Source organism: Pelophylax lessonae, assembly GCF_965119305.1.
Source record: "Pelophylax lessonae genome assembly, chromosome: 4".
NCBI classification, from domain to species: domain Eukaryota; kingdom Metazoa; phylum Chordata; class Amphibia; order Anura; family Ranidae; genus Pelophylax; species Pelophylax lessonae.
Window position 1 is genome coordinate 676746175 of NC_138771.1, and position 17712 is coordinate 676763886.

A 17712-nucleotide genomic window follows, 5' to 3' on the forward strand; every position below is an offset into this window, starting at 1 on the left:
AACTTTCATTTTTCTTCTGCTTTGGGCTTGTGCCCCCGTCTCTTTCTTGTGTGTGTGTCTCCCATCTCCTTTTCTCGTCCTTTCCTTCCCATTCCCCTCCCTTCTTCTGTTCCCCTTTTTATATATATTCCCATTCAGCCTGGAAAGTTTTTTCTGCAGTTCCTTTGCTGTTATTATGTACAAGATCATGTCTTTTAGACCTTACACCCTTTTTTTTTTAAAGGTGGGAAGACAATGTAATAGAGCAGCACGAAATGCCAGCAGAATGCTTGGATGTATAGGGAGAGGTATAAGCAGTAGAAAGAGAGAAGTGCTTATGCCGCTGTACAGAACACTGGTGAGACCTCACTTGGAGTATTGTGCGCAGTACTGGAGGCCATATCTCCAGAAGGATATAGATACTCTAGAGAGAGTTCAGAGAAGAGCTACTAAACTAGTACATGGATTGCAGGAAAAAACTTACCAGGAAAGGTTAAAGGACCTTAACATGTATAGCTTGGAAGAAAGAAGAGACAGAGGGGATATGATAGAAACTTTTAAATACATAAAGGGAATCAACTCGGTAAAGGAGGAGAGCATATTTAAAAGAAGAAAAACTACCACAAGAGGACACAGTTTTAAATTAGAGGGGCAAAGGTTTAAAAGTAATATGAGGAAGTATTACTTTACTGAGAGAGTAGTGGATGCATGGAATAACCTTCCTGCAGAAGTGGTAGCTGCAAATACAGTGAAGGAGTTTAAGCATGCATGGGATAGGCATAAGGCTATCCTTCATACAAGATAGGACCAGGGACTATTCATAGGATTCAGATATATTGGGCAGACTAAATGGGCCAAATGGTTCTTATCTGCCGACACATTCTATGTTTCTATGTTTGGGTTATGCTGGCCACCAGGGGACTTCTCCTGACCCCGATATTTTTTCACTCTATATCCCACAAGGTTACATTACTAAGTTGGGGCTCTTCTATATGCACTGCTCAAAAAAAAATAAAGGAACAATTTAAAAACACATCAGATCTCAATGGGGAAAAATCGCATGAAAGATATCTATAGTGGTATGGACTGGGTAATATGTCAGGATCTTCATTGGTATGGACTGGGTAATGTGTTAGGATCTATACTGGTATGGAGTGGGTAATGTGTTTGGATCTATACTGGTATGGAGTGGGTAATGTGTTCGGATCTATACTGGTATGGACTGGGTAATGTGCTAGGAACTATACTGGTATATAATAAAGAAAACTGCACACCCAACCTTTATGCAGAAATAGCAGCCAGCATCAATCAATAGGTGATAAAGAAAATGGTATGTAGCCTGGTCGCAAGGCTAGTGTTGTTCAGACTGTTGTTCTGTTATTAAAGTTTTGAAAGAGGATTGACTCTTGAATTATGGGAGATGTAGTTCCGGGAGGAGCCAGGGCCATAGACTGCTTGTGTAATGGGACTCTTCTCTCAGGGAGCCATGTGACTCGTGGAGCCGGCTGGGAGTGTCTTTATAAAGGAGGGCGGGATCAACTTTCGCTCCCTTGCCTCAAGGACAGCGTGCTGTGAGGAAGAGGAAGAGCTACTGTGGTTCGCAGAGGAGTAGGCCGGAGAGTTGGAGCAAGCGGCAGTGTTGGTAGTGTGACCGAGCAGAAGGACGCCCTGAGAGGCTGAGAGAGTCGCTAAGCAGAGCGGGACCTGGTTGGAGAACGGAACAGAGTTCGTGGTATTTGGTGAGAGAAATCCAGTATCAACATTTGTCATACACCTAGACTGAGTCGGGGCAGGACTGCTGAACTGTTATAGCAGTGGACCATACGCAATTTAACAGTCACCACAGGACACTGTAGTTACACATAGTGTGTGGTGGACAAAAAGGCCTTAAGCACTTATTACAGTACTAGGCTGGCTGCCTATTGTGAAGCATCCAGATCTATTCTTGCATTCATCTGTTTGGATTACTAGTATTTACTACCTTAGGGATTACAGTTATCAATCACCTTTACTGTGGATTACAATTGCTTTCTTTGGATTGGTTGAGGATTCCTTGCCGGCGAAGACTAGTGAGGCCTCACTCATCCAGGAGACTCTTGTAATCTAGCGTAAAGGGGGCCCCGTTAGTAGACAGAGTGCACTCTGATATTTAGTTGGTGTAAAGTTACTATATTGCTAAGGAGTTATTAATGATACAATTATTCCTTGGGTACTGTCAGTATTAATTTGTGGTCACTCTCTATTTACTTTAAACACAGTGTTCTTACAGTATTATAGGATATCAATCCTCTAGCATATATAGGTATACCTACAGTATATGTATATATGTGAGGATTGTACTTTTTGATCCTGAGTACTGAACCCTACATAAGTTACAGGTTGGGGATTCAGGATCTATACTGCCTTTAATGTTCTTATGTTATTGGTCATTGACCTTGTTTGTGCATTTCTAAAACGCAAATGAAAGATCTGTAAATTTGATCCTTTATTGTAACCCTTTTTGTGTGGTCTTGACCATTAATAAGAATTAGAATTAATTAAGAATAAGAATTAATAGTGTCAGTTGGGTTGGAGGTTGTTCAGGGCAACCAAAGTGAAGAGGATATACCAACATTAGGCCACTCCCTTGGGAGCAGGGCTACAGGTATATAAAATGCAGCGCTAATAAATAATTATGTGTCCATAATACAGTTCAATCATTTGAGGTTGAAATTGAAGTAGAAGTTTCCACCTTCTGGTGTGCACCAAACAGACTGACATAGGTGATCCAAACAAGCCTCCACCTCCACCACATGAAGTAGACAGCCTCTTACCAGAACATTATGACCACTGTTTTCACAATGATCTAAAGCGCTTCTTGGAATAAAGATATCCCAGATGGACACAGCATAAGTGTCAAACGCTCCACTCTACATATATAGAGGTGTGTAGATGCTCCACGTCATACATAGATAGTTTAAGCGCAGTCTGGTAAGGGCAGGTATGTCATGAAACAAGAGAAAGGCTTATGGTGCAGTCTGTCTCAGTAAAAAGATTTTATTTATCCCAAAAAGAGTAAATTGTACTCACTAGGGTTGAGCGAACCCGGACTGTATTGTTCGGGATCGTACCGGACTTTTGGGTATTCGGTACCCGGATACCGACTTGAACATTTCACTGTATGTTCGAGTACTGTCCGTTGGTCGGTAATGTTATTTGATGTTTTGGTGCGGCCAATCAGCCAATCAGCAAGTGTTTAACTAGTGTGCCCTTAGAAGCCATCACAGCCATGCCTTCTAATGGCATGGCTGTCATTGGCCAGTGCAGCATGTGACCCAGAGTCTATATAAGCTGGAGTCACATAGTGCCGTGCGCCACTCTGCTCAAACTATACTAGGGAGAGGTTCCTGATACTTCTACTGAGGGAGAGATAGGAGATTATTGTAGGGTCAGGCTGGAGATTACTTTGAGGGAAAGCATAGGAACAATCTTCTTTAATCACTTTAGCCCCGAAAGATTTTACCCCCTTCCTGACTAGGCTCTATTTTGAGATTCGGCACTGCGTAATTGTAACAGAAAGTTGCGCGGTCGTGCAACGCTGTACCTAAACAAATTTGACGTCCTTTTTTTCCCACAAACAGAGTTTTCTTTTGGAGGTATTTAATCACCTGTGCGATTTTTACTTTTTGCGCTATAAACAAAAAAAGAGCGCCAATTTTGCAAAAATAACAATATTTTTCACATTTTTTTTATATGAAATTCCCCCCAAAAAATTAAAAAATCTAAATTTTTTAACATTTTTGGCCAATTTGTTTTCTGCTACATATGTTTGGTAAAAAAAAATCACAATAAGTGTATTTTGATTGGTTTGCGCAAAAGTTATTGCGTTTACTAACTAAGGGAAAGATTTCTGTCATTTTTGTTGTTTTTTTTTTTAATGAGTAATGGCGGCGATCTGCGATTTTTTTTTTTACGGGACTGCGACATTGCGGCGGACAGATCGGACCCTTGACTGACATTTTTGACACTTTTGGGGTTACCAGTGACATTACTACAGTAATCAGTGCTATACATATGCACTGTTACTGTAAAAATGACACTGGCAGGGAAGGGGTTAACTTTATTGGAGAGGGAGGGGTTAAGTGTGGCCCTAGGGGCGTGTTTCTAATTGTGATTGGATGTGGCTTTACATGTAACAGCAGAGATCAACGATCCTACATAGCAGGACCGTTAGATCTCTGCTGTTACACAGGGAAGAATGACAGGCGGCTTTGTTTACATCAGCCGCCTGCCTTTCTCCCTTCACAGCGGACGATCGCGAGTGACCGGCGGACATCGGGTCCGCCGGTCACACGCACGGAGGTGTCCGTGAATGAGCGGGGGTGGGAGCACGCGCTCGCCCCCTATTGGCTCACAGGCTAGTGACGTACCGGTACGTCACTTTGCCTGGCCGGGGCTGACCGCCACAGTATATGTACTTGCAGCGGTCGGCAAGCGGTTAATCAGACAGCGATCTACATTGATTGTATTGTGTGGGGGTGCAGTGCACAATCTTTATGCCCTGACCTGAGCCAAGTGAGGAGGAGAAAGGAGAAAAAATAACTTTTATCAGTCTGTTAGGTGGGCGGCGTGCGGTGCTGCACATTTAATGCAACCTCAGTGCATATGTGTCTGCTTAATCTGCATTTAGAAAAGAAAAAAACTTTTTTCCTTCATATTTTACTTTGACTTACAGCATTTAGACAGACACTGCTTTTCTAACCTGCTCTTCAAAAAGCACTAATGTAAGGGAAAAATTATTATTTTTCAGTATTTGGGGAAAATAATTATTTTTCAGTTTTTCATTCAAATGGTTTTTTTTTTTATTTAATAGCGGAACAGAACAACAACAGTATCCAACCTGTTAGGCGTGCGGTGTGTAGCGGCCATTTACTGCAAGCTCAGTGCATATGTGTCTGCTTAATCTGCATTTAAAAAAGAAAACAAAATTTTTCCTTAATATTTTACTGTGACTTACAGCGTTTAGACAGACACTGCATTTCAAATCTGCTATTCAACAAGCACCAATTAAGGGGACAATTATTTATCAGATTTTCATTCATACGTTACAGTGCAATGCACCCATTGCATACTGTTGTTGTATTCCGCTTTGCAATAAAAACCCATTTAGGGGAAAAAAAAGTTAATTGCAGCCTAGTCTGCATAAGGTACAGTGCAATACACCCATTGCATACTGTTGTATTGTGCTTTGCAATAAAAACCCATTTTGGGGATAAAAAGTTAATTGCGGCCCTGTCTGCATATGTTACAGTGAGATACACCCATTCAGGGCCGCCATTAGGGGGGTACAGCCCATACACTTGTAAGGGGCCCGAGCCTCTGGATGGGCCCGGCGAGGATGGGAAAAGGCGGGGGTGGATGCAGCGGTGCTCCGTGACTGCCCTGGCTTTGAGTGTGAGTCGGAAGCTGCTGCGTCTCTATGTCATTGAGCTCACATCGGGCTCTTTGCTGCCACCTCTGGCTACTTCCTGCATTTGCACTCCTCGTCTGTGCTGCCTGTACTGTATCCTGGACTGCAGCTCCTCTCTGTGTCACAGACACATGGGGGAAACAAGAGCGGGGGATGGGAAGACCACCTTACAAGTAAGGACTATGTACAACTGAACGGGGGGTGGTTGTGTACATTTGTGTCTCTGTATGTACATGTGTGTCTGTGTGTCTCTGTATGTACATGTGTGTGTCTGTGTGTACACATATCTGTGTGTGTGTGTGTGTGTACATGTCTGTGTGTGTGTGTGTGTGTGTGTACATGGGGGTGGGTGTCTGTGAGTATGTGAGTATGTGTGTTTGCATGTCTGTGTGTATTCATGTCTGTGAGTGTACATGTGTGTGTACATGTGACTGTGCGTACATGTCTGTGTGTGTGTACATGTCTGTGAGTGTACATGTGTGTGTACATGTGAATGTGTGTGCGTGTGCTTACATCTCTGTGTGTGTATATATCTGTGAGTGTACATGTGTGTGTACACGTGACTGTGTGTGCATGTGCGTACATGTCTGTGTGTGTGTACATATCTGTGTGTGTATATATCTGTGAGTGTACATGACTGTGTGTACGTGTGTGTACATGTTGCCTGTGTGTGTGTATATATATCTGTGAGTGTACATGTGTGTGTACACGTGACTGTGTGTGTGTGTACATGTTTGTCTGTGTCTGTACGTGTCTGTACATGTGTGTGTGTGTGTGAAATATATACATCTGTGAGGGGGGCTGAGTGCTTACACATGTGAGGGGGGGCTGAGTGCGTACAGGTGTGAGGGGGGGCTGAGTGCGTACACATGTGAGGGGGGGCTGAGTGCGTACAGGTGTGAGGGGGGGCTGAGTGCGTACATATGTGAGGGGGGCTGAGTGCGTACAGGTGTGAGGGGGGCTGAGTGCGTACACATGTGAGGGGGCTGAGTGTGTACACATGTGAGGGGGGCTGAGTGCGTACACATGTGAGGGGGGCTGAGTGCATACAGGTGTGAGGGGGGCTGAGTGCGTACATGTGTGAGGGGGGCTGAGTGGGTACATGTGTGAGGGGGGCTGAGTGCGTACACATGTGAGGGGGGGCTGAGTGCGTACACGTGTGAGGGGGGCTGAGTGCGTACACATGTGAGGGGGGCTGAGTGCGTACACGTGTGAGGGGGGGCTGAGTGCGTACACGTGTGAGGGGGGCTGAGTGCGTACACGTGTGAGGGGGGCTGAGTGCGTACACGTGTGAGGGGGGCTGAGTGCGTACACGTGTGAGGGGGGGGGCTGAGTGCGTACACGTGTGAGGGGGGCTGAGTGCGTACACGTGTGAGGGGGGGGCTGAGTGCGTACACGTGTGAGGGGGGGCTGAGTGCGTACACGTGTGAGGGGGGGCTGAGTGCGTACACGTGTGAGGGGGGGGCTGAGTGCGTACACGTGTGAGGGGGGCTGAGTGCGTACACGTGTGAGGGGGGGGGCTGAGTGCGTACACGTGTGAGGGGGGGCTGAGTGCGTACACGTGTGAGGGGGGCTGAGTGCGTACACATGTGAGGGGGGCTGAGTGCGTACACGTGTGAGGGGGGGCTGAGTGCGTACACATGTGAGGGGGGCTGAGTGCGTACACGTGTGAGGGGGGGCTGAGTGCGTACACATGTGAGTGCGTACAGCTGCTGAATTTGGATCTTTTTGGACAAAATATAATTCCTTACTGTTAAATCTTGATAGCACTGATGACTTGGAATAGAATTTTCATTTTCATATATTACTTAAGTGTTCAAATAAAAGTGTACACTGAAGTAGTGATGTCCAGTTCATTTGAATCGATTCTTTTCGGTGAATGGATGACTCGGTAGGAAAACAGCTCATTTGTGAGTCACTGAATAGAAGACACAGGCTCAGTAATCTGATCCTAGAGTGAGAGTTTAGCCCCGCCCTGCAACCAATCAGAATCTCCTACCGCATTTACATGCTGCAAAGTGGAAAGCAGCCAATCAGAGTTCAGAGTGCTCCTACCCGACCAGTCACTTACTGATTCAAAAGACTTGGATAGAAGAACCGAATCGTTTGACTGACTACAATACCCCTAAGCAATCATGCAGCAGCAATGCTAAATGAGACAGCGGGGGCAGACAAAGAGTTATTTTTTAACCCTTTGTAAATGTTTCTAAAGACTAAACAGGATTAAAAAAAAATAAAACAATTTTTTAAATAAAACCAATATCAAATATTTTTAATGTCTGCAATATTATAAGAATGGTTTTATTAGAATGTCAGCTCTGTGGGTTCATTCTATGTTTATTGCATACACTGCATGGTTGTATTGATTCTTCAGTTCATTTGCTGAGTCTGCAGACAAGCAATGACCCGAAGCTCTGACTCCTTACCTTACTTCGGGTTGAGTCAGAGCTTCGGTTCACTTGCTTATCAGTAGACTCAGCCAATGAACTGAAGATTCGATTCATGAATCGGTTCATTTCAGTGAGTAACTCGAAATGAACCGATTCACCTCAAAGAGTGGAACTTCCCATCACTACACTGAAGGACTCCCTGTTATGGCTAGTGGGGGGATTTGGTTATACATAAAATGATAAAAATGGCAGACCGGGGTTTTAAATAAAACTCCGCTTTTAATGGCCACAATAAAAACTAACATTTAAATAAGATTGATGGATAATAGACAGACACCAATCTTTTTGACCCATCCTTTCCAAAAAGGAGAAGCAAAAACACTGAGTCCCCATATAAAACCTACAGAAGTAAAAAATGAAATGATGTTTTTAATAACAAAATACTGCGTGAGTCGCCACACTCCAGAAAGGTCCAGCATCGAATTACAGAAGAAGCCAATACATAATCATCTTACAAGGAAGTATATACATATTGGCCTATATTCATATCTATACATAGCAAAATAGAAAAATGATAAATCCAACCACCAAATTTAGACCTAGCTGTTATTAATGAATAAGTTTTGACATCTGGGTCCACATTCAAACCTAATGGTCTAAAACACTTAAGCTGGTATATCCACTTGGTTTCTAATTTTGAAATTTCTCAACGCAAATGGCTACCTCTCCAATTAGATTGAAACTGATCAAGTTCAATGAGGGGGGGGGGGATGTGAGTAAATCCTGGAAAAGTCTAGCTGTGCTACCTGCTTATCTTACTGCTTACCTTACTGCTTACCTTACTACTTACCTTACTGCTTACCTTACCGCTTATCTTACTGCTTACCTTACTGCTTACCTTACCGCTTACCTTACTGCTTACCTTACCGCTTACCTTACCGCTTATCTTACCGCTTATCTTACTGCTTACCTTACTGCTTATCTTACTGCTTACCTTACTGCATACCTTACTGCTTACCTTACTGCTTATCTTACTGCTTATCTTACTGCTTACCTTACTGCTTACCTTACTGCTTGCCTTACTGCTTACCGTACTGCATACCTTACCTTACTGCTTACCTTACTGCTTATCTTACTGCTTACCTTACTGCATACCTTACTGCTTACCTTACTGCTTATCTTACTGCTTACCTTACTGCTTACCTTACTGCTTAACTTACTGCTTACCTTACCGCTTACCTTACTGCTTGCCTTACTGCTTACCGTACTGCATACCTTACTGCTTACCTTACTGCTTATCTTACTGCTTACCTTACTGCTTACCTTACTGCTTAACTTACTGCTTACCTTACCGCTTACCTTACTGCTTGCCTTACTGCTTACCGTACTGCTTACCTTACTGCTTACCTTACTGCTTATCTTACTGCTTACCTTACTGCTTATCTTACTGCTTACCTTACTACTTACCTTACTGCTTACCTTACTGCTTACCTTACTACATACCTTACTGCTTACCTTACTGCTTACCTTACTGCTTACCTTACTACTTACCTTACTGCTTATCTTACTGCTTACCTTACTGCTTACCTTACTGCCTATCTTACTGCCTATCTTACTGCCTATCTTACTGCTTACCTTACTGCTTACCTTACTGCTTACCCTACTACTTACCTTACTACTTACCTTACTACTTACCTTACTACTTACCTTACTGCTTACCTTACTGCCTACCTTACCGCTTACCTTACTGCCTATCTTACTGCCTATCTTACTGCCTATCTTACTGCTTACCTTACTACATACCTTACTACATACCTTACTGCTTACCTTACTGCTTACCTTACTGCATACCTTACTGCTTACCTTACTGCATACCTTACTGCTTACCTTACTACATACCTTACTGCTTACCTTACTGCTTACCTTACTGCCTATCTTACTGCTTACCTTACTGCATACCTTACTGCTTACCTTACTGCTTACCTTACTGCTTATTTACTGCTTACCTTACTACTTACCTTACTGCTTACTTTACTGCTTACCTTACTGCTTACCCTACTGCTTACCTTACTGCTTAACTTACTGCTTATCTTACTGCTTACCTTACTGCTTACCTTACTGCTTACCTTACTGCTTAACTTACTGCTTAACTTACTGCTTAACTTACTGCTTAACTTACTGCTTATCTTACTGCTTACCTTACTGCCTACCTTACCGCTTACCTTATTGCCTATCTTACTGCTTACCTTACTGCTTACCTTACTACTTACCTTACTGCTTATCTTACTGCTTACCTTACTGCCTACCTTACCGCTTATCTTACTGCTTACCTTACTGCCTACCTTACCGCTTACCTTACTGCTTACCTTACTGCCTATCTTACTACTTACATTACTGCTTACCTTACCGCTTACCTTACCGCTTACCTTACCGCCTACCTTACTGCTTACCTTACTGCTTATCTTACTGCCTACCTTACCGCTTACCTTATTGCCTACCTTACCGCTTACCTTACTGCTTACCTTACTGCTTACCTTACTACTTACCTTACTGCTTACCTTACTGCCTACCTTACTGCTTATCTTACTGCTTATCTTACTGCTTATCTTACTGCTTACCTTACTGCTTACCTTACTGCTTACCTTACTGCTTAACTTACTGCTTACCTTACCGCTTATCTTACTGCTTACCTTACTGCTTACCTTACTGCTTATCTTACCGCTTATCTTACCGCTTATCTTACCGCTTACCTTACCGCTTACCTTACTGCTTACCTTACTACTTACCTTACTGCTTACCTTACTGCTTACCTTACTGCTTACCTTACTGCTTATCTTACTGCTTATCTTACTGCTTACCTTACTGCTTACCTTACTGCTTACCTTACCGCTTATCTTACCGCTTATCTTACCGCTTACCTTACCGCTTACCTTACCGCTTACCTTACCGCTTACCTTACCGCTTATCTTACCGCTTACCTTACCGCTTACCTTACCGCTTACCTTACTGCTTACCTTACTGCTTACCTTACTGCTTACCTTACTGCTTATCTTACCGCTTATCTTACCGCTTAACTTACCGCTAATCTTACTGCTTACCTTACTGCTTACCTTACTGCTTACCTTACTGCTTACCTTACTGCTTATCTTACCGCTTATCTTACCGCTTAACTTACTGCTAATCTTACTGCTTACCTTACTGCTTACCTTACTGCTTACCTTACCGCTTACCTTACCGCTTATCTTACCGCTTACCTTACCGCTTAACTTACCGCTTACCTTACTGCTTACCTTACTGCTTACCTTACTGCTTACCTTACTGCTTACCTTACTGCTTATCTTACCGCTTATCTTACCGCTTAACTTACCGCTAATCTTACTGCTTACCTTACTGCTTACCTTACTGCTTACCTTACTGCTTACCTTACTGCTTATCTTACCGCTTATCTTACCGCTTAACTTACCGCTAATCTTACTGCTTACCTTACTGCTTACCTTACTGCTTACCTTACTGCTTATCTTACCGCTTATCTTACCGCTTAACTTACTGCTAATCTTACTGCTTACCTTACTGCTGTAAGATAACAGCATAAACCCGGTGCCCCGGCGGGTCGGTGCTTTACAAATCCTTCTTGCTCCGCACGGCTCCAGGGGATGCTTTCTGCGGTTAGTATATCCCTTAATCCTGGCGGCGGTGGGTGCTCCAGAAGGCGGGTGTAAGGAGAGAAAGGGACTCCCATCGTGTAATATTGATTTGGATAAAATTTATTAAAGAGAAAAGCTAAAAAACTCACATTCAATCAAAGGCGCAGAAGCGGCATACAGCTCATGAAAGGCCGGCCGGTCCTCCAGCAACCAATCCAACGCTATCAGCTGCCCTACGTCTTATAAAATAAATATCTGTATTCAGTATCTATTACCTGTATAAATATCTGTATTCAGTATCTATTACCTGTATAAATATCTGTATTCAGTATCTATCACCTGTATAAATATCTGTATTCAGTATCGATCCCCTGTATAAATATCTGTATTCAGTATCGATCACCTGTATAAATATCTGTATTCAGTATCTATCACCTGTATAAATATCTGTATTCAGTATCGATCACCTGTATAAATATCTGTATTCAGTATCTATCACCTGTATAAATATCTGTATTCAGTATCGATCACCTGTATAAATATCTGTATTCAGTATCGATCCCCTGTATAAATATCTGTATTCAGTATCGATCACCTGTATAAATATCTGTATTCAGTATCTATTACCTGTATAAATATCTGTATTCAGTATCTATCACCTCTATAAATATCTGTATTCAGTATCGATCACCTGTATAAATTTCTGTATTCAGTATCTATCACCTGTATAAATATCTGTATTCAGTATCGATCACCTGTATAAATTTCTGTATTCAGTATCTATCACCTGTATAAATATCTGTATTCAGTATCGATCACCTGTATAAATTTCTGTATTCAGTATATATCACCTGTATAAATATCTGTATTCAGTATCGATCACCTCTATAAATTTCTGTATTCAGTATCTATCACCTGTATAAATATCTGTATTCAGTATCTATTACCTGTATAAATATCTGTATTCAGTATCTATTACCTGTATAAATATCTGTATTCAGTATCTATCACCTCTATAAATTTCTGTATTCAGTATCGATCACCTGTATAAATATCTGTATTCAGTATTGATCATCTCTATAAATATCTGTATTCAGTATCTATCACCTGTATAAATATCTGTATTCAGTATTGATCACCTGTATAAATATCTGTATTCAGTATCGATCACCTGTATAAATATCTGTATTCAGTATCGATCACCTCTATAAATATCTGTATTCAGTATCGATCACCCTAATATTCCCACTATTTGTATTAATGAGACTGAACACTTTGTCATTGATCACCTTCTTTATTTATTGAGCTGCTCCTGGGATATTTTGGACCTCATTTTCCATTCTCTTGTATCCTATTCACAAAGAAATATAGAATCAAGCGCCTTGGATGTTACCTTTGGATAGGAGATTGGACAATCTAAATATTATCAGGGTCAACGGAAAACGCTGTTGGGGAACTGTAGATATACTACATATATACATGACAGCAAGAAAAAACGAGCGCAACTTCCTATAAAGCCGATTCTAGCTGGGATCGGAAAATTCAACTCTTTAGATGGACCAAAAAAATGATAAATAATGATGGGAAGTGTCAGTGTAAGATTATAGTAACCTCTTCTATAATGAATGTGGAGAATATGAGATGTACTGAATGACAATCTACCAGCTAGGTGACCCGGCCTGGTAAAGTGCAAACATGAAAATCAGCTGGAGAATGTGTGCTAAAGTGCAAAAATCTATAAATATAAACTTATACCATAATAACTAAGGTGCAAAAAGCTGTGAAAGATGTTATAGAACACATGAATTCATTTTTATTTAACATCTTTCATAGCTTTTTGCACCTTTGTTACCACATTATTGGTCTTCTTTATTCCGTTATCACACCGCCATCTTGTGGACAGTTCACATATTACATCATTCACACTCACTCACCTTCTGCCATTTTTGCACATTATTTTCAGTCTGCGGTATACAATTTTTCACTTTTTTCATATATATATATATATATATATATATATATTTTTTATATATATATATCATTATAAGCTATTAGTGTTTGTTTTAAAGAAAAATAATAACAGGGTACCAACATCCCAAATTGTGTGTAAACAATGTATGTAGGGAAGGAAACCCTATAAGAAAGAAACAGGATGGCTCCAGGTGTTAGAGCCAAAAAAAGCCAGAAAGGAAGAGAGAACCAAAGACTGTAAGGAGGAAAGAAAAAGAAAGGAAAAGGGAAAAGGGGAAGGGAAAGAAAAAGGGAGAAGGGCAGCGATGAAAAAGAAGAGAAAAAGGAAAACAGATAATAAACAGGAAAAAGGGGGAGCTAGATGAGGAACAATAGAGGGCTGGCGGGATTTTAGGGGTACCATAAATCATAAATTAACAGCAATATATAAAATATAAACATTTATTGATACATAGTAAAAACAAGGAGTGAAAAAACACATATATTGTTAGAACAGACAGTATTGCAATGCAGAGGTACAAAAATGGCAATATATATAAATATCCAACTCATCCGATGTAGAGCTCATCGGGAGTTAACCCAACATGCTCCGCGGACTCGGGAAAGCCGCTTCTTCAGGGGTCCGTGTGATGATCTGCAATTTTAGCCTTTATTGACCTGCATAATACACACAGAATGGTTATACATGACTTTAAGAGATGGTCAAGCATGCAAATATCACGCCACCGTGCATACACCATGTGTCTCACCCGGAGTACCAGACATGCACCCCCACACACGCCTCACCCACGGATGTGGAAGGAGAGTATGGAAAGGGACACCAGAGAGTCCATGACCCAAAAGACACCATGCAAATGTGCCACCTGTCATGGACAGTGGATGAGAGAAAGGCCTGAACACCAAAAGGAAAAAAGAAGAAACAAACTCCAAAGGTAGTCGTTACCGGAGCAAAGACCACTTTTGAGTGTAATGTAAAAACATCAAGGGGATTAGCCCTGTTAAAGGGCTGTCAAGGTGAGACGGGAAGTTCCTGTCTATGAAAAGAAGGCACAGATAAAAAAATATATTAAAAATAATAGCTGTAAAGCTGAGGATAAGATATAGCCATTGAAAAAAAAGGGGAGGAAGAGGGGAAAAAGCTACCCTCATATGATAGAAACTGGACAGTCCTGAGAGGCCAATTGTTTGAGCATATACAGCATTACATATTGTCACCGGGTTGGCCAGCAGCAAGCCGTTCCCCGGATAAGCCCTTGAGGGGTAGACACAGTGTCCAAAGGGAAGTAAAATGATAAAGATGCATCTGGTTAAAGAATACATAAGGATTAGAGTGTATCAAAGTAAAAAAGCCAAGTATTGTTTCATAGAGGGAGAATCCCGTGGATGCTTACCAAATGATGTCCATAATAGTGGTAAAGGCCATCTCTCTCAAAAAAAAGCCGCTCTGGAGCCCGCCTAAATACTCCTTCAACCCAGCGCCTGGTGCACGTCATAGACGTGCGCCCAAGGCGTGGGTCAGATCCTCAACTGCGCGCGCAACAGGGTGCACGCGCAGTGCTACACCGGACCTCAGCCGCGCTGCGCAGCTGCGTGCGGCCACAGAAGCGGAGGTGGAGGGGGAGGGACCCCGTCCACCCACCGATCTGTCAGAGGATCACACATCCGTGGGAGGATATGAGGGACAGGGCTCCCCCCCCGGAGACGATAAGGGAGGAATCACATAGTCAGAGATGGATAGGGGGTAACGTGATAAGCATGCGTGACCGTCTACAGCATAACAAAGAATACAGAAAATACAAAGAACAGTAAAGAAATAAACCTTTATAACAATATAGAAAGTGTAGAATTTTATTCATACAATACACAATAGTGACGTTTCATGGGAAAAGAAGAGACCCATGATCATCACCGATTACATATCTAGATATTACACATTAAGCCCAATGGGTAGGTGAATTCCCATGGGTAATCCAGAAAAATCTAACCTATATACTGGTATAATTGGAAAACAAAAGAGATTAGAAATGTTGATGAGGAAACAATCTTCAAAAAATCACAAGCGCATACTATGTACTGGTGAAATGAAGATTTATGTAACCCTGTGGAGTTACACAGGCTGTATTATCTGAAATGCCCAGTAGATGGCAGATGGACTCAGTATGCTGCTAATAAAACATTGAGCATTGATCACATGACTGCCTGTTTTTTCCAGTCTCTTGTTTGTGGCATCATCGCAGGTCCTGTTAGGACTTCCGGGCACAGCTCTGAGGAAGGAGGTCCTGGAAGACTTCTTAAAGGTTACCACATGCTCAGCCAGAGAGAGGACAGGCTACTAGCCGTGAAAGACTGCAGCACAGAGATTGAACCCTGCTGAGAGAACTTGCTTCACCCAAGACCCCACCAGCTGAGAGAGGGGCCGGCTGGCAAGGACAAGCACTGAGTCCAGACGTCTGGTGAATTCCGTGTGAGGAGACTGCCGCGGACTGATCTGGTTAATTGCGTTGTGAGGGTAAGCCAAGCCTCTCCCTGTATCACCCCAGGGCACCTGTCTCCTCACTCACAGTAAAGACTCTGAGGTTCAGAGTGGACATTGCACATTTCAGGCTGCTTCAGTGACTGTGCGGAGCAGGACTTATAAGGGCCCCAACTCTCCTATGTGCACCAACGGCCACTAGGGTGAAGATAAGGGGGTGGGACACAGGTGTGCTAGTGGGTGGGTGAGGAAAATCCACATTGCATTGTTATCTGCGTTACTCTATTGTATTTTCCTATGTATGTTGGTTCATTTGCTACTTACTATATAAAGTTAGTTCCAGTTAGGCTGTGTCAGTCTCATTGCACCCAGTGGGACCCCACATCTTTACCCCGGATGCCCCACTGGGTGGAGGCACTGCCGCAGACATGTACCCCAGCTCCCAGATAGCGGAGGCTCAGGACCCGCCGGTCAGGCATAGTGAGATAACTAGGGTTAGGGACCCCAAAGACACTAGGGGGCGTCCCCAAAACCCCATTACATTTATAATGTTTCTCCCTAAGTCACCCCAGCACTAAGGTGCCTGGTAAACCAAGGATTCAAGTGCAGAGAACCAGGATCTCTTTGACTGCATATGAAGGGTTCCGTCAGGAGACATGCAGGATAAGTACCAAGCTGTGGAGTTGGATCCAACCCGGACCTTATCCCAAGAATGGCTTGTAGGTTAGCACCTCATTTATCCCAGGAGGTTTGGTCGCCTCCAGGGATTCCATCCAGTATGTTTCCTTTTGTAGGATTCATTTGTCCCAATCTCCCCCCGCGGGGATCTGGAATAATGACCTCCAATACACTAAACCTCACGACTTTATTGTCATAGCCATGATGTAGGCCTATAGGCCGTGTGACACTAGTTTGGATTGTCCCACCATCAGAATGGTAAATGTGATCTCCAATGCGTCGGCTTACGGATCGTAAAACGCCCCGCATTGGCAGGTCATAAGGTATACAATACCCTGCGTCTTACAATCGGCACGGTGTTTGGGTTAAAGTCATGTATAACCATTCTGTGTGTATTATGCAGGTCAATAAAGGCTAAAATTGCAGATCATCACACGGACCCCTGAAGAAGCGGCTTTCCCGAGTCCACGAAACGTGTTGGGTTAACTCCCGATGAGCTCTACATCGGATGAGTTGGATATTTATATATATTGCCATTGTTGTACCTCTGCATTGTAATACTGTCTGTTCTAACAATATATCTCATTATATATATAATTAGCAGAGTACAGGTCAGTGGAGTGATCTATATTTATGGTAGAAGTTTATATTTATAGACCGGGGTCACCTCATTCAGTACATCTCATATTCTCCACATTCATTATAGAAGAGGTTACTATAATCTGACACCGACACTTCCCATCATTATTTATCATTTCTTTCTCCATCTAAAGAGTTGAATTATTCCATCCCAGCTAGAATCGGCTTTATAGGAAGTTGCGCTCGTTTTTTCTGGCTTTCTTGTATCCTATTGGCTGAGTATTTCTGGCACTTTCCATAGACATATTAATCCCTACTATTACACCTTCCTATTTATCCTCCATCCCCTATGCTGATATTATACCATTACCTGTAATAGGGATCCCATGAATAGCGCAGCTCCGCCTTTTCTTTATCTGACATTTGGGATTCCTCATTTCCGGTATTTTCCGGCTCTTCCATTGTATTCTCTTTGTGAAGTGTGATAGCGCGGGGGGGGGGGGGGGGACCCCCAAATCTTCAACTATTCCAGGAATAACTGCCATACAT

General features: G+C 42.6%; 1 long non-coding RNA gene across 1 annotated transcript in view; it reads right to left on the reverse strand.

Annotated features, from left to right (window-relative positions):
• Nucleotides 1-1905: 1905 nt before the first annotated feature.
• Nucleotides 1906-17712, reverse strand: part of LOC309553727 — a 208954-nt gene continuing 193147 nt past the window's right edge. Inside the window, exon 3 of the long non-coding RNA XR_014225183.1 lies at nucleotides 1906-1918. This is a non-coding gene — a long non-coding RNA (uncharacterized lncRNA). The remainder of the gene's footprint in view (nucleotides 1919-17712) is intronic.